This window comes from Carettochelys insculpta, chromosome 1, assembly GCF_033958435.1.
Source record: "Carettochelys insculpta isolate YL-2023 chromosome 1, ASM3395843v1, whole genome shotgun sequence".
NCBI classification, from domain to species: Eukaryota; Metazoa; Chordata; order Testudines; family Carettochelyidae; genus Carettochelys; species Carettochelys insculpta.
Window position 1 is genome coordinate 145,818,672 of NC_134137.1, and position 17,082 is coordinate 145,835,753.

At 39.3% G+C, this 17,082-nt stretch overlaps 1 protein-coding gene across 3 annotated transcripts in view; it reads right to left on the reverse strand.

Moving 5' to 3' along the window:
• The window catches only part of ARHGAP6 (Rho GTPase activating protein 6), a 479,646-nt gene that overhangs the window by 101,654 nt on the left and 360,910 nt on the right, over nt 1–17,082 (reverse strand). The window contains exon 1 of one of the 3 annotated variants that reach the window (XM_074992830.1): nt 11,392–11,437. The exons of the other annotated variants lie outside the window; for them this stretch is intronic. The gene's annotated coding sequence lies outside the window, so the exon portion shown is untranslated. Of the gene's footprint in view, nt 1–11,391; nt 11,438–17,082 lie in introns of those variants that run through there. 3 annotated transcript variants of the gene reach the window in all.

Genomic DNA, 17,082 nt, shown 5'->3' on the forward strand with positions numbered 1-17,082 from the left:
CATATTGAATAAGAAGTTGCTAAACATTTGTCTAAACCCAACCTTTTCACTAGTGCAGATCCCCAGTCATCCCCAAAGTGGTTCACAGAGCCCCAAACCGTTCACAAACCCCCATCAAAGCCAGTTTTAGCCGCTATGTACTCATCATTAAATGAAAAAGGAAGCCACAACATAGATTTTTGGACAACAATTAATAACATTACTGTAAGCTATTTAATTTAAAAATAATAATTAATTGTAACTTTGCAATGTATTTAAAATTTAATTTCTAAGATCATTTTTATTTATCTTTTCCATGGATCCCCTGCAATACACTCACAGACCCCAGTTTGGGTACCACTGGTCTAAATGGTCCTCATCAATTTGTGTTAAAATAGATGTAACTCTACTATATGAAATGCTACATATTCAATAAATACTGACTAAGTTAGGAAACCTAGGCAACAGATTTAGCTATTCTGTCTCCCAGTTTTGGTGATAGCCATAAAATATTTCTCTGTAGTCCAGTATTTCATTCTGATACAGTGAGTAGTTTTTTCTGTCAATCAATAAGAGTGAAATATACATATATTCTTCAGGGCTGGCCATGAAATTCAAACTAAAATTTCACAATGGGAACAAAGTCTAAGTGGATATGTTAGTGGCATTGGCACGGAAAAAAATCCCTTTAGTTCTTGACCAAATTAAAAATAATGGTCCAGTTACTTCAGCTGAAACTAGATGTTTACAATGGTAATTTATGTCTTTATAGTCTATAAATCTTAGCAGGTGCAATCTGAAGTGCATCAAATTGGAGACAATGGAGCTAGGTGGATTTACACCAGCTGACATGTAAGACAAAAGATACCAAACAACCATATCTTGTTGCAACATGATGAAAATAGAACTGTTGTTACACAACCATGTTTAGCACATTTTTAACATGAACATAAGCATAGCCATCTTTTCTCTTCCTTCATTGGTTAATGAATCAACTAGGATTCATCCACTGTGAACACCTTCAGGCAGGGATGCCAAAGCTTGGCTGTCATTAAAGTGAGATTCACACACATTCCCGCTTCCTCAAGAGTGAGATTCAAGGCCAAAGAGTGAGACTTTCCCAGTGATGTGTTCAGACTGGAACTCTTATTGCTGGTTTTTGGTGATACCACTAGTCCATGTTTTTAATCCAACCAACACTTAATAGTTTGTTTTAAAATATATTCTGCTTAATAATGCATATAAAATGTTTTGTGAAATACAAAAATGTCTTAATTCATACTAAAGGCAAAGGCACACAAGAATTCTATACGCAGTGCAAACCAAAGGATTTTAATAAAAACAATTATTTGCCGATTGGAGCAAAAACCCTGATGATTGGGGATCCCTGAGGACATGAATTTGCCCAGCGTGGTTTTAAGTTTCAACTGTACTTTGCAGGAACCATAATCATTTGATCAAGCCCTGCTAATTTTTTGGGTGAAACACATATTTTTGACCACCAATATTCAAACACACAAAAAACACTGTGTAGCCTTCTCTTGCCTCTTACCTACATGCTTAGAACCTGGGCCTGTAATTTCCATCGTTACCACCGTACACAAGCTTGGAAACAGCTTTCCATGCTCTAAACTCCATCCCTAAGGCCCTGGTTGTACTGGGATATCCATGGATACACATTTTCTATCCACTCCACTAATAATAACAAAGCATTAACCACTCTCTTCTCCGACTTCCAACTAGATTATCAAACATAACTGTCGCCGAAGTCCAACTTCTGACTCTGCACTGAGGGACCTTGACAGAAGAACAAGTGCAGGTCTGGTTTGCAAGGTAACACAGCTCTGAGATCACCTCCTCTTGCTGCAGACAAAGGCCATGTAAGGAAGACGCAATGGACAGACCAAGAAACTGCACGAATCAGCCTATTTGACTTCCATCCTTATGGGAAGGAACACTTTTAAGTGATCTGGCATCTACTCAAGCCACTTAGTAAATTACCTCCTTGGAGAGGTATCACAGCCAGCTACCATGGAGGATTTCTCTCACCCTGCCCTTAGCATCTTCCAAGGACTTAGCTCAGTCAATCATCGCTGAATATATATACCTTACGCATACATATGCATGTCTGTATGCAAATGTAAACTTTACTTAATTTATTATAAAGGGTATGCCTACATAGGGATGTTAGTGCACAGTTACTCAGAGTATGAATTTAAAACATACTAGCTACTCCACACTAACACCTCAGGTGAATATTCTTCTGAGCATTAAAAGTGCCCTCAGGTGCTTTAGCTTATACATCTCAAAGGTGCATTAAACTAATGCACACAAAAGACATTGGCCATTTCTACACAGGCCACTTACTTCAGAAGTGGCATGATAAAAAAAGGAAGTGAAAGATGCTAATGAGGCATGGATGCAAATTCCCCATGCCTCATTAGCATAACGTCACGTAATTTGGACTCCGGAAGACTGTTCTTCTGGACTCCAAAACGCCGTGTAGCAGAGTGGCCCCCTGGGGGGGGGGGAGCTTCCGGAGGCCCCTTCTTCCCAGAAATTATGTGGTGTGGCTAGAGCACAGTGGTACCGAGGACTTTTTCCTGCATAGACAAGCTCAATTGGCTAAAGTGTGCTAGGCATCTTCTAAATACAGGAGAGGACAATCTAAAATGGCAAAAGATACAACCTAGAAGAAAAGTGATCAGGGTGATGACAGGGCATATTTTGCTAGTTGTCAAGTTTTTCTGTTGATTTTTGTAAATGTTAGGCCCACTGAAGTCCCATTGCCTTATCATGGTAACAAGTGTCAGAGGGCTAACCATGTTAGTCTGTATCTGCAAAAACAATGAGAAGTCCCGTGGCACCTTATAGACAAACAGATTTTTTTTTTTTGGAGCATAAGCTTTTGTGGGCAAAAACCCACTTTGTCAGATTCATGTTGTCAGATGTCCACGAAATCTTATGCTCCAAAAAATCTCTTAGTCTATAACGTGCCTATAGTCTATAACAACAGGACTTCTTGTTGTTATTGCTTTATCCTCCACCCATTAATTACCTCATCTCCCTCCATCTTCCAGATGTCCCCATGTTCAGTTATATCTTCCTTATAGCCCTCCAACTAACATATAGCCCTCCAACTAACATTCAACCCATTTTCTCATCATAAATGGGCACTCAGTCTGATAAATCAATAAAAAACTGGAGCAGCTTACTTAATCAACATAAGGAAGATATTTGCCAAACTTCACTTTGTGCTTTTGAAAATCTCCCATCTTCCCCAAATTTCTTATAAATTATTACCCCAATCTCGAGCATAGCCTTTTAACAGAAAACCAGTTTCCTTTTTGCTAAGATGTTTTGAACAAATTTCTATTATGAGTAAAATTTCCGAATGCATGTAAGTGAAGCTCAGAGGGACTTGGGGGACCGAGTAACTATATTATTTCTGAAAATTTTACACTACATCTTTTAGCTTATCTTCCATACATCCTGCCCCCAGGCTCAAGTCAATACAGGTAACCTGCAACCTAAAGCCTGATTCTTAGAGCGCTCTATGGATGCAAATTTCGTATCTGCCTCCAACATGTAAAGAAGCTCCACAGATGTCGAAGCAGATATCCACAGATTTGTAGGACTCTAGATATAAACTTTGGATAAACATCCATCCACGATCTGCAAATACAGTCTGCTGAGAGCTGCATCTGCAGATACTGATATTTACAGACAGAGAGTGGATATCCGCAGATTTTCAGGACTCTGGCGATCCTGTACTCTTGTTCACCCCACACATGCACTGCCAAGTTCTTCAGGGAATCTAGGATCAGGATTTGGGTTACTAATTACCTTCATCGACAGATTGCAGATGTAAATTATGGAAGAGGTGCAGCCACAAGGACTATGAGGTGTTCACAGAGTGCAGGAAACGACCGATATTCATAATAGAAACTTTAAGTAATAATTTTATGTAAAATTGTAATGATGATTTTATAAGAGCACAGTTGTAATAAGGAATGGCTTTACTCTCTGCAATGTTTACGTCGCAGGTACACAACAATATCTGTTCTTATTAGATATACTTTTAATTATGCATTTGTTCAAGCCCACTTGAGACACTGAAAAACAATGATGCTGGTTTGGTTTTTCCTCCTGAACTAGCAATGCTTAGTAATATTTAGAAGTGTCTTTGCCTCAAAAGTGAATATTTTCACAGATTATAAAAATTACACTGTAGAAAACATACCACATAACAGACATATTGTTACATAGTTTTAACTTTGTTTGCTTAATTACTTCTATAAGCTTCAGGAAATACCAGTATAAATTGCCATTTTATAAACCTTATATTTACGTTGGCAATTTATTCCAAATCCTTCTATAGTTGTTTCCAGACCTCTCAACCATAGAAATTTTAGATTTTGACAGTTTATATCCCTCCGGATCAGCTTTCATGTCTGTAAATCTAATACCTCTTTTCCTCACTTTCCAGTTGCCATTTGTACGCACCAATGAAAAAAACAACATAAAGAGTGCCATTAATTCCAGTGAAAGTTCAGTCCTATCTCATAAAATCCATATACAGAATATGACACATAAATAGGAAGTGAATGAAGATTAAGAAAAGGGAGGAGTAAATGTCAATAAATGTCCATTATAGCACTAAAAACTCATTAAGGACCAAATCCTCCACCTCACTAATTACATTTCCTTTTGGGATCCTCCAAGTGGGCAGGCATGACTGTGTATTTGTAAAACTGTCATTCTTTTAATATCACCCTCTCTTAGTTTCCTCTTGCATTGGGGACATGGAAGAATGCTCAAAACAATGGGAACTGTTTCAAGCTAGTGCAGCTTGGGAGCACTGAGGCTGCTCTAAATTGCACAGGGTACCACGTTGGCCCCTACACAGCAGGAGATGAAGGAACGATGGAAACCCTTCTGAATACCAAGACTGCACTATAATAATTAAATGTGGGAAACTACGGGCTATTATATATCCCAGAAACATACCTGGTAAATAGTCTAAAAACTAATACACTAAGCATTGGGACTCTTATTATTCAATATGAAAATATGACTTTACTAATGACTTCAACACACAGGGTGAATCTTAACCCCTTTGAAGTCAATAGCAAAGTTCCATAGAAGTCAACGGAGTCTGTATTTCACTCACAAAATTTAACATTGTGTCACAAATGTCCTGGTACAGTCTCACATTATGATCAGAGTCTTAGAAATCTATACCTTTCTTATGACATTATTTCATTTTGAAGTTCTGTGCTGATATTGATTTATCTGACACTATGGAAATACATAATTACTTCACCAAACACAATACACAGATAATATTCTGTACATTCCGCTAGGGAAATCTATTAGTTCTGGCAAAAGATCACACTTTACAAACTATTGTAATTAGGTGTCAATAGTTTTCAAACTAACTAGTTTAAATGGGACAAATTTAACACACACACACACACACACACACACAGTCTTCCTCTCTTGCTAGCAAGGCTCTGAACTGCCAAATGGAATCAAATGAATACAAGATACATGTGGCTAAGTTCTGCATAACTAGACAACATATGTAGAATGCTGGAATTCTGACATTACCCACAGAGGAGAATGAAAAAACACTCCAGCTATATCTACACTACAGGGATTTTTCAAAAAAAGTTCCTCCAGAAGATCTCTTCCAAAAAAACTTCTTTCGAAAGAGCACATCCACACACAAAAAAGCGGATTGAAAGATCAATCCACTCTTTCAACAGAGCATCCACACAGACCCTGCTCTTTCAAAAGAACAGGTCAAGGATAGAAAAATCTGGCATCATGAGGAAGGCTCTTTTGAAAAAATGGCCTGCCGAGAGTCTACGCATGTGTTTGTTTGGCTATTTTTTTTTGGCTTTGTTTTTTTTTAAAGAATCCTACAAAAGAAGGCGCTCTTCCTCATCCAGGAGTGGAGTGGAAGAGATCTTCCAGAAGAAGAGATGCGTTCTTTCAATTTTGGATTGAAAGAATGCATTTTGTGTGTAAATGGTCTGCGTGTTCTTTCAAAAAGGAGCCAGATTTTCCAAAAGAACTTGCTAGTGTAGACACAGCCTCCCTGAATGACATAATTAGGAGTCCTGTCAGACCTTAGAGAGTAATGGATTTATTAGGGCATGAGCTTTTGTGGGTGAAACCACTTTATCAGATGGAATGGAGTGGAAATACAGAGGCAGGTATAAAAGTAAGAAAATTACTACAATGATTGAATGCAATTGATTTACCCATGCAAGTTTATGCCCTAATCAATCCATTCATTTATAAGGTGCCACAGGCCTCCTCGTTGTTTTTACAGATACAGGCTAACATGGCTATCTCTCTCAGACTTTTCATAAGTGGCATGTTACACTGACAGAAGCACCAGTGTGGAAAGCACTATATCAACAAGAGGGCTTCTCCCACTGACATAGCTACCGCAACTCATGAAGGTGATACTATGTTGATGGGAGATCTCTTCCACTGGCATTGCATGACTGCATGAGTGATCTTACAGCAACACAGCTATACGACCATAGACATGGCCTTAGAGACCCCTGTTTAGAAAGTGTTGTCAAATGTTGACTTTTTAATGACATTCGTTGTTACATGTAAAAAGTGTGAGGCTTCCATTTTAAAATGTTAGTAATGTGAACTCTTCAATCCCTACACATCCTGGTGTAGGTGTGTGGATAACTGTCCCATGTAGTGTTACCTAGATCACTTCACAGAGAAAGAATGTATCACCTACAGCCTAAGCTGTGATGAAGCTGACCTTTAGCACAAGCTGTACAGATGCCTACGCTAAGCTTCAGATGTCCCCGGTTGCTGCCTGCCTGAGGGCAATTGCACTGGTTCACCATATGAGAAATACTGACATAATAAATTTGCTTGAATATCTTTGAACATGGACAACATGACCTCAGCTCTGGAGACAGTGTTTGTTGGTTATTTTGGCCTGCACAGAGAGCAGAAGATGTACACATTTCAGCTGTGTCTACACTAGCCAGTTCTTTCAAAATATTTTTTTTGAAAAAGTGGGCTCTTTCGAAAGATCCAGCAGAGTGTCCACATACAAAAAGTATTCTTTTGCAAGCAAATCTAAAAAATGCAACACTCCTTTCGAAATTGCTCTTCCTTTCCCGTTTCAGGCAGAGTTCCCCATTTTGAAAGATTCTTTCGAAAGAAAAAGTATATGGATGTTTCACAGGCTCTTTTTCTCAAAAGAGCAGTCCTCATGGGACCTGATTTTTTGATCCCTGGCCTGTTCTTTCAAAAGAGCTGGAGTTCTGTGGATGCTCTCTTCCAAAAGAGCAGATCACTCTTTTGATCGGCTTTTTTGTGTGAATGTAGCTACATTTGCGTGCCATGCCTTGTGTGCACTTATGGCACACAAGGAATCTGATCTCCAGGTCATTATCAACAAGTTTGCTGATGCCACTCACCTCTTCGGTTTGACCATCAGCCTAGGAAACACCGAGGTACTGTTTCTATCTGCTTCAGGATCTGCTGCTCTCTCCACTTCAATCTTTATTGAAGGAACAGAGTTAAAAACAGTAGAGGAGTTCAAGTACCTTGGCAGTGCGATAGCCAATGATGGCTCCCTTGACAAAGAAATCAATGCCAGAATCTGCCAGGCCAGCCGGGCACTAGGACGTCTGAGAGCGCGAGTGTTGAATCAGCACAATATCCGACAGTCCACTAAACTGAAAGTGTACAAGGCTGTAGCCCTGACCAGTCTCTTGTACGGCTGTGAAACCTGGACCTTATACAGAAGACACATAAAACTGCTGGAGTGCTTCCACACACGCAGCCTGAGGTCAATACTGCACATTCGATGGCAGGACAGAGTTACGAACCTGGAAGTCCTGGACAGAGCAGGAACCATGAGCATTGAAGCCACGATTCTGAAAACCCAGCTTCGGTGGATAGGACATGTCATATGAATGGAGGAGTCAAGAATCCCTAAGAAACTGCTCTACAGTGAACTCTCCCAGGGCAAAAGGAATCAAGGTAGGCCTCACAAGAGGTATAAAGACTGCATGAAGGCCAACATTGCTCATGCTGGTTTAAAACCAGATCAGCTAGAGCAGCATGCAAAAGACCGAACAGGTTGGCACGCTCTCGTACGACACACGTATGACAACTTTGAAGAGCAGCAACACGTATGCCTCATTGATGGTCGTGAGAGGACAAAAGCAACAGCGGCAGCCGCATCAACAGAGCCAGGACAATCCCCTTGCCCCCACTGTGAACACCCATGCCGTTCAAAGCTTGGACTCCTCAGCCACATGTGAGTCCACAACTGATAAGCCTGTGCAAGTTCAAGACATCATCGTCGGACACGACAGACTACCTACTACTAGCTACACTACCCCCTCCATTTGGAAGGGGAATGGTAATGAGGCACTTTGGCAGATGCTAATGGTGCTCTGCCGTGAATATGCAGTGCCTCATTAGCATAACAGCAGCCGCACATGTTTTGAAAATGTTGTTTTCTAAACGCACATTGCCCATGTAGCCAGGGGCCTTTCAAAAGGACCCTCTGATTTCAAAAGCCCCTTATTCCCCTCTGGTTTTGGGAAGAAGGGGCTTTTGAAGCCCAGGGGTTCCTTTCAAAAAGCCCCTGTCTACACAGGTGGCATGCGTTTCGAAAACAGCACTTTTGAAATGTGCACCAGCGTCATTATGCTTATGAGGTTCTGTATATTCATGGTAGCGCATTATTAGCATCTGCCAAAGTGGCTAACTACCATGCCCTTCCCAAAAGGAGGGGGCTCGTGTAGCCACGGCCTGTGTAGACACACTCTTTTGAAAGAAGTTCTTTCAGAAGACATCTTCTGGAAGAGCTTCTTTCGCAAGATCTCTGTAGCATAGACATAGCCTTTGTGGTTTGTGTCGTGTAGATATAGCCTTGGTGGCAAGACTGGAGCCACTTTTTTAGTGATGTGGTAAGATTTAACACAATAAAACAAAAACCAAACTCAAGTAAAGGCAGAATAAGGAGAGGTTTGTTTATCTTCCCTTCGCCTGATCGGATTAATTTCAGCTATAAAAATGTGAGACCTAAACAATCTGGGCCATGCCACTTTAATAATAAATTCTTATAAATAAACACAGTCACAGTCCTGGAGAAATCTGGTCAATAACATGATTCCTCTGGATCAGGAAGGAAGAAGGCATCTTTGTTACTTACCAGCACATATTTTAAAATAAGTGTGGCTAATGGAAAAAGGTGAGTTATAACTGAAACTTGAACTACAATACAGAAGTAGTTTATAAACTGAAGATCTAGTAAAAAGTAATTGTCTGGTTTCATCAAAGGCCTTCTATGGTTGTGGAGGGCAGACCAGGTCTCCTTTGGTGCAGGGGAAGAGAGGAGATTTTGGAGTTCCCCCTTGCGGGGGTGGGGGGAACAGGGTCTTGGATGACAGGGCCAGGGCCTGTGGGCTTGCTTTCCTAAAGTTAGGGTTCACCACCACCCATGCTGAGGCTTTTATCGTAAGGGGAGTTTTCTTTGCATCCATGTGAATTTGTGGTTTTATCCAGTCACGTTGCAATTACTTTATAACGGATGTACAGTATGGACATTTAGAACCAGGAGCAAGCATACTTCATAGCATTTGAAAACTGAATAAACCTCTCTTGGAAGAATGAAGAATTTTTTAACTCAGGCTACGTAATCACGGCACCCCCTCCATATTTGTTTCACAGTTCTCACACCTGTACTGCCCTGTGCTCTCACTTTCTCTTATCCCACTCCAGCTTGCCTTGTTCTGCATGTGGATCTGTGAAATAGGAGGCTCTTAGATAACAACTCAGAACCATCGTAACACTCTTGATTAGTGAACTGCAAACTTTTGACAAGGACCCAAAGTGTTCCAATATTTAGTACTGTCATATCCATCGGGGAGGGACAGCTCAGTGTTTGGAGCATTGGCCTACTAAACCCAGGGTCTAAACTCAATCACTGAGGGGACCATTTAGGTGGCAGATAAATTAAGACAAAAAACAAGAAAGAAATCGGTCAGGGATGGTGATAGGTCCTGCTGTGAGTGCAGGGGACTGGACTCAATGACTGCTGAAAGTCCCTTCTAGTTCTATAAGACGTGTATCTCCATGTTTCCCTGAACAGTGCAATCACAACATAGAACTCATATTTAAAATCATGACAGTGACCACTAGCTCAAATTTACAGAATATCATGTAATGGCTGACAGGTACTCACAAGTGCTCCCATTTTATCTGTTTGTTCTTGTTTACACATTGGATTGGTGCTGACTCCTTTTGGACTGATTTCTCCTGCATTTGGGGAGCCTATATAAAAGGCCACTACTTCCATGCTACTTGGCAAAAACACGTTTAAAAAATTGTATCTGCTCACTGGCAATTATGTCAAGCATCAGTTGAGAGTCTTCCATTCTAAAGATGTCTTCGCTTTAAAAAATACATAAGCACATGGTGATGCCCGCTTCTTTTGAAAATTAGATTGATGACTCACTGTATAAATATTTGCTCTGACACTAAAGTTGATAGAGTGTCCTTTGGTTCTCTTTTCACTAAACAGGCTATAGTTCCGTTAAAAACAACATGGAAAACTATAAATAAGTGAAAATGAAAACATTATGCATCAGCAACAAGCACGAAGAGAAGAATCTTTTGTAAATTTCCCTCTAATTTTCAGGTACCCCACAAATCCAGTGCCTAGTACCTCAGGTGCAATTTCCTTCTCTGCTTTAAGCAGCTCATTTATTTTGGACATGGAGAGGGAAAGTCAGCCCATAAGTTCCCACTGTTATGAAAAACAGAAACAATTGCTAGAGTTACAAGCTACTCCAGGACTGAGCCAGCAGATGAACAGATCTTATTATACACTACAAATCATTGCAGCTACAGTAACTGGAATTTAGAGAGACAAGAAGGCAGTTTAGCTAGTCTATGAAACACAAGGCTTACAGGATGGTATTTGCAAAACTGAATCTATGCAGTAATTATTGTGTATTTTGGGGTTACAGAGCCTTCACGCACACTTAGAAATATGATAAACTTACACAGATTTTAAAGCAGCTCAGCATCTGATTAAGCCATGTAAACAAACCTGAAACATAGCTCTTCTCAGGCTAGCTATGAAAGCATAAAATAGTGAAACTAGTCTCAAAAATAAAAGGTCTTTGAGAGCCTTTAGCTTGCTGATAGAATAGATTTCAGAGCCTGCTAAGGAGTAAGCACAGAATGAGTGCCAATTTTTTCTTACTAAGCAAGAAGTGTTTGTTTTCTTAAAATTCAGCTACAGAAAAAAAATTAAAATGCAATAAATTAGAGTTATCGCAACGACTCCATTACTGTTACCTCGAGCACACTACAAATATACACATTTTGTTTGCTTACCCATTAACTAGATTCTGCTGCGTCTCCGATGTCTTTTCTAATTTGATCAAACCAAACTTGGAACAAGCACTTGAGGCAGATTTAGAATTTTTGTTAAAAAAAAAAAAAGCAGTTTTCCTGAAACTATGTATCGAGTGTCTGAGAAATAGCCCAGCTGGAACAGCTATGACTCCCACAATACCTTTTGTTGCCAGAGACTTCTACTATCATTAATCTTGAGAAACCAAAAACAAAGTAAAATAAAATGATTTTTTCATCTGTTTCAAAGTAAGCTCAGCAAGTTCAGTAAACTATGGCATGAAGTGAGTGTGTATGAGAGAGTGAGTGACAGAGGGAAAGAAGCACGCAAATTGCAACTGGATTCCCTGCTTCTTACTTCAATGGGATTGTTTTGAAGAAGTACAATGAGTGGTTAAAAGGGGGTATGTCTCCCTCCTCTCCCTATCCCATTTTTTTAAAAAAAACAACTTCTTCCACATGGCTGTACAAACTCATAGCTGGACTGTAACCGTGCAAGCCTTCCTTATTAGGAATAGACCAAAGAATGTTGGAAGCATCTGGTAAAATCACTTTGAGCATGCTAAAGAGCATTTGATGCTTTCTTTGACCTTTCAAGATTTTTATTTCTTTTTAAGAAATGTTTCTAAACCTCCTCTGCCCTGACGAGCAAAAGCTTACACCCCAAACATCTTTTAAACAAAACCAACACAGGCTAAATATTTTAGAGTTTCCTGGGTGGGAATCCTTGATAAAGATTTTGCTTTCTAAATAAAGCACTGTATGCAGTCTATGAGTACTATATTGCCATTTATAAAATTGGGGTGGGAGGAGTTGGAAGTCTAAGTAGAAACAAACTTTGAATCAACAGCTATGTTGATTGCAGTTCTATTCCACAGAGCAACATACCAAAATGCCATTTTAAATGACATATTTGTTTCTTAGCTAATAGCAACTTTATCTCATAAAACAGATCTCCCAAGACAAAAATTCCAGTCCACAGGGATTGATTGATTCTATATCATCATCAGTTTCACTGGTACTGAAATAAAAGGTTGTTTTTATGGTTTCTAATCTAATTCAGTGCCCATCCCAGACAAAGCCACACCATTAAAGAGTTAATGTACATCAGCAGTTTGAGGGAAAGGAGATTAAAATAAAACCGAAGGTTAAAATGACATTTTAAAATTGAAAACCCAGTATACTCTAAAGCTAAAGTGAAATATTTGAAAAGGATAGAAACACACCCATATGCCCTGTCCTCCCACACTGCCTTGAGAACACTAGAAAATTTGAAATCACTTTATGTGCACAGAATATATAACATCAAACCAGCAGTGACACTGAAAATGTCTTTTTTTTCTGTAAAATGGCCTTGCTGTCTCAGAAAGGCAATCTGACAATTCAGATACTGTAAAGATAGCACAACAGTGGGGATAATGAAACCTCGGATGGAGCATGTAAATCACTACATTATAGCTACCTCAAGATCTTCCAATGGAATAATTTTCTGTAAGAAAATATCGATTTATTGAAAGTGAAATGTTCTGAAAATACCTCAAGGTGATGCCAGTGTCCTTTACATCTTTGGCTTTTAATGACTGTGTATCTTAGGTATTGAGTTTGTTTGAAGGATATCAGTATAACATTTGACTTAGGGTCAGAGAGGAGGCTGCTTGAAAAATAGTTAAGGAACTAACTACCTTAGCAGGATGCTCAACTATTAATGCCAGCCTCAATCACGTTATTGTCCACTTCTGCCACAAGCGACTTCCTGCATCCTTCCACATGCCTCTGTCTGGGAGAACATCTTCCCCAAACATAGCAAAGAAAAATATTTCCTTTCCTCCTTCAGGGGCCTCCTGAAGACCCAATCTAGGTCAATGTTTTCATAACTGACATGTGCTTTATGCTACAGACTACTTTATCAGAAATTACCTTTCAATTTTACTGTTTACTCTACTGCAACAATCTAAACCGACAGATAGGACTGCATGGGTTTCACCATGCTGCACACTATGGTCACTAATTCACGCAGAGAAACATAAGAGCTAAAAATAGGTCCTTCCCTCCAGGAACATGGTCCAAAGCCTGTTGAAGTTCATTGACTTTAATGGCTTGTAGGAAGCTCCCAATTTGGTCCTACAATTTGGTTCAAAGAAGACTTTGCTACATCTCTAGTTAAATAAAACTTTGAAACACAGTTGAACTGTTTCAAGAGCATTCAGAAAAGAGAGTTGTATGTGCATACATGAATTAGTCAAGCAACAGCTTAACTCAGCTGCAGTCAAAGTTGAACAACAACCTTTCAGAAGAATGTCCTAAAAAACTGATTAAACCTCAAACTCAGACAAAATCAGGGAAATTTTCAGTAAAGGATTTATCTCACTCCTTCAGATTATGGCAGTCATCAATCACATCTGCTGCTTGCCATCATTTAGTTAAGTTACTTAGGTTTTTAAATCTTTCTTAAAAAGCCTTCTCCATCTAATTAGTCTTTTCTTGTTAGTTTTCTTCTCCAATTCCTACAATTCTGCTATTTAAGTATCCAAAACTGGACACAATATTTCAGCTAAGATCATATATAGTGGAACTATCATCTCTATGGCCTGTATTGCGGTGTCTCTACATATAGAGCCCAACAAATATACAAGACTTTTATGCTATCAATTTTTCTATGCTGGCGGCAGAAAGATAAAACAGACTTGCAGTGTATCATTCAGTTCAGCAATCCTTAGTGAAGTGATTAATTATGAAAGCTAGTGTCGTTACCTTGGACTGTAATCCAGTTACTGGTAGTTGGAAATCTATCTTGACAGCAAAGCAAAGAAGTCCTTCTCAATCACTCATTCATTCCAATATATTAATACTTTTAGCCTTAAATAAAGATTCCATTACATTCAACAGCTAAAAGTCTACATGTTGAGGTATTTTGGGAGAACGTAGTTTTGTCTAAGTTTATCATTGCTGTGATGTTACACCCCCATATTTTCACACCCCTCATCCCCATATTTTCATAAAAATGATTTTTGAACTATGAATATGCCTACCTCAAATATATTTTATGCACATTGGGGCACGTAATCTATCATTGAATAGATTGTAATCCCCTGAATATGCATATTATATCTGTGTACATGTATCATTCCTGTATTTGAAGTTAGAAATATGAAATTTAAACCCACTTACTGATCTATGTGTGCTAGTGAAAGCCATTAGTGGGATGTAAGGAACTTAATGGCTCTGTGATTCAAGACAATGATCCGTGAATAATTTTGTGTTTCCTGTAAAATGGACTACGTTTGGTGTTGCTAAGACATGTGGACAGGTCACCTGATGCTGGAGCCCATTTTGAAGGTAGTACTTTTCCATGGGGGTGTAAAAGGGTTCAAGCTGCTCACAAAGGATTCCCATCTTGGAAAAATGTAATGAAAGGAAACGTATTCAACAGTGGGGAGGTTGGCAGCAGGCAGACACCATGACACCCCTTACTACTAAGATGACTATTAGAAATACCAAAGACTGAACAGAGGGAAGGACTGGGCCCAAACTTGGAGGCTGCCTAACTTTTAAGGAAGATGATAAAAAAGTTTCCTAAGAATCAGAGTATTAAGCTTAGCTGGAGGGTTTTGTTTTATTTTGCTTAGTAACTTACTTTGATCTATCTGTTATCACATACAAGCACTTAAATCCTATCTCTTATACTTAATAAAAATCACTTTTGTTTATTATTAAAACCAATGCAAATAATTGTTGTAGGGATGAGGGGTAGAAAGCAGCTGTACATCTCTCTCTTTCATTGATAAAGGGGTGAAATAACTTAGGAGCTCACTCTGTATAAATTATGTGCAAAGTGACATGGATTTATTTGGGGGTTTGCCCCCATGGGTGCTGTTGCACTTGGGTGCTGTGTGAAGTCTCTGTAACTGAACCTTCCCAGAGCTGAGATGCTCTAAGTGCCTGTGTTGCTCTGCTGTTGGCTGTCACCCCAAATATATGCCTCTACTGAAGAAGACCAGAGTTTGTGGCTCAGCAGGACATGGTGGTGGAGTGCCCCCTAGGGGAAGTAGGCAGGCACAGTGGCATGATCTGCCCATTAGGTGACAGTCTCCAGAAGACCTCTGTGATTCAGCCCATCAAAATTACATTGCTTGTTTTAGATATCATGATATTTAAGAAGTGTTCTTCCACTACAAACTGCTTTTTAAACAAGTGTCTCCTAGGTTTCTGAATTTTTTTTCTATTTGAGAGTAAAATTTTACCAGCACAAACTAGCTCTAAAGTTTGAGCAAAATCCAAGCAGCTAGCTATGAGTTCTGTGAACAAAAGAGAAAATACAGTTCCCCATTATTTAGATATAGTTCTTTCACTCTCAAACTCAAAATTATCTGTCTTTAAAAGTTGAAACTAATTATGTGGCTAGACCTCAGTAAGGAATATCACTTTAAAATGACTAAACCAGTCTCTTCAAAGTTCTAAAAATTTAAATCTTCATTTTTTGAATATGCACTATGTAACTTTGCACTAATTTTGAACTGTGCAAAAAGTCCAAGAATCGGTCCAGACCCCACTGTAGGGAAGTTAAATAGTTTAAAAGTTGCCATACAGAAGAAGCTGAGAATTCCTCTGGTTGCTCTCAGTTATGCAAAGGGTCAAACCATTCTCTAGTGGCCCCAGGAGAAACAAAGAACAGCTTTTGAGCAGTGCTGGCCTAACAAAGTCCATCAGAGTTGTTTTAAAATGGGAAACCAGATTTGCAACTAAAAAGTGTGTGAAAAGTGCCTGTTTTCCATGAAAAAAATGGTACTTTGTTGAACAAACAGTGTTGGGCTGAAAACCAAATGTATTTTGATTCAAAATGGCTCTTCCATGCCTCATGGGATGTGAAGTTCAAATGCGCCTCATTTGCATTTTCAATTTCCGTCATTTGCATGCCTTTTTCAAAAGAGGAATGCAAGTATAGACACAGCCTGTAACATCAACTATTTCAAAGTAACTATTTCAAAATAGGCCCTATTCCTCCCACAATGAGGTTTACAGATTTTGTCATAAGACAGCTGCTATTTCGAGTTGATTTCAAAATAGCATGTGCAGAGTGTAGACGACAGCAAACTTATTTTGAAATAACTGCTGTTATTTTGGAATAACATTGCGTTGTAGCCGTAACTTAATGGTTCTCACAATTATTACATTGTCTGTGTCTACACTTACAAAAAACTTCTAAATGGCCATGCTAATGGCCAAATCAAAGAATAGTAATGAGGCATTGAAATGAATATTCAGCACTTCATTAGCATGCCTCCGGCCATGGCACTTAGCAAGTGCCATGTTTTGCTCGCCCGCAGCTGGTCTACATGGGGGTCCTTTTTGAAAGGACCCTGCAAACATCAAAATAAGCTGATAGGAATAAGGGGATTTCGATGTTTGCAGGGTCCTTTTGAAAAGGACCCCCCATGTAGACAAGACGTAGGTGAGCGAAACGCAGCACTTTCGAAGTGCTGCGGCTGCCAGCATGCTAATGAGGTGCTGAATAGTCATTTCAGTGCCTCATTAGTATTCTTCGATTTGGCCATTAGCATGGCAATTTCAAAGTTTTTTTGTAAGTGTAGACATAGCCTCAGTCACTCATTGCCAAAAAAAAAGCATTATTTGTGAGCCCTATACAATGTCAACCCTTGTGTGTGAAAATACAAG